The following is a 985-nucleotide window of genomic DNA, read 5'->3' as shown; positions in this document are numbered from 1 at the left end:
GCGAGATCTTTCTTTTATTTGTCCTCTTTCATGGACAAGTATTTTCTTCAGTGTAAATGCATTCAAATGTTTCAATCCCTTAACCTTCAGCAAAAGAGTTTTGGATCTCGCCGGTTCTCGCGCGAAAAGTGAATCCGGATTGGTGTGGTTTTGTCAGCTTGAAACTAATCCTATAACCCTGAGTTTGTACAGATACAGGCCCCTGCGCTCTACGCTAGTCACGTGACTGAAAACTACGAGCAGAAAAGAGCAGCTCTGACATCTGCGAAATATCTCCTTTTCTGTTCAACGTAAAATAGACAGACCTGACATAACGAGGAGTGAATTAACTACTTTTCGATACACTATTTCTTAAAGGCAATTTTCTTACCATACATCTCCGGACCAGCTGAACGGTCTCATTCCAAGATTTATCAGCATATTTGGACTTCAGGTCAGACATTAAAGTCTTGGTCTTCTTCATACTTACAGGACCTATGGAGGTGACAGACCAGCTGTAAACATCTGCATATTTTTAATAATTATTATTTTTTGCTCGCTTGTTTGTTTTGAGAATCATTGCTGTATCCACCCACTTCTTTAAACGTAAGTGAATGCGTAATGAATGTGCGTAATATTGTGGAAACCTGCTAAAAACAAACTAGTCTAGCTGGTTGTCTGGGCTTTCCGGCTGTTTAAAGGGTTTTTGGGCACTTGTCAGCTGAAAAGCAGCGTGGCAAGACTGCTGGGCGACAGCTAAACTAGGTTAGCTACACCAACTATAACTAACAAAGCAACTGAAGCTGGTTTAAGAGTTTTTTGTTTGTTTGTCTGCACGAATATGAGATTTCGTTTTACCGCCTCCGCTGTAGCCACGTGCTAATTACTGTTTAGACCGCTGCTCAAGAGATTTGTCTCCAGATTATAAACACGAGCGGCTAAACTTCAAAAGGACTTTCCTCCTCTCGCTGCTAATTAGTTTCCCGCGTCACTCTAATGAGGGGGG

General features: G+C 41.6%; 1 long non-coding RNA gene across 1 annotated transcript; it reads right to left on the bottom strand.

Annotated features, from left to right (window-relative positions):
• Positions 1–369: 369 nt before the first annotated feature.
• Positions 370–966, bottom strand: LOC107682660 (uncharacterized). Its single transcript, XR_001633554.1, has 2 exons — positions 838–966; positions 370–474 (listed from the first exon to the last, which is right to left on the bottom strand). It is a non-coding gene; the product is annotated as an uncharacterized LOC107682660 (long non-coding RNA).
• Between the last annotated feature and the right edge of the window lie 19 nt (positions 967–985).

Source organism: Sinocyclocheilus anshuiensis, unplaced genomic scaffold (assembly GCF_001515605.1).
Source record: "Sinocyclocheilus anshuiensis isolate Anshui unplaced genomic scaffold, SAMN03320099.WGS_v1.1 C32442204, whole genome shotgun sequence".
In the NCBI taxonomy this organism is placed as follows: Eukaryota; Metazoa; Chordata; class Actinopteri; order Cypriniformes; family Cyprinidae; genus Sinocyclocheilus; species Sinocyclocheilus anshuiensis.
Note: the sequence above shows the minus strand (reverse complement) of the source record. Positions and strands in the feature narration are given on the sequence as shown.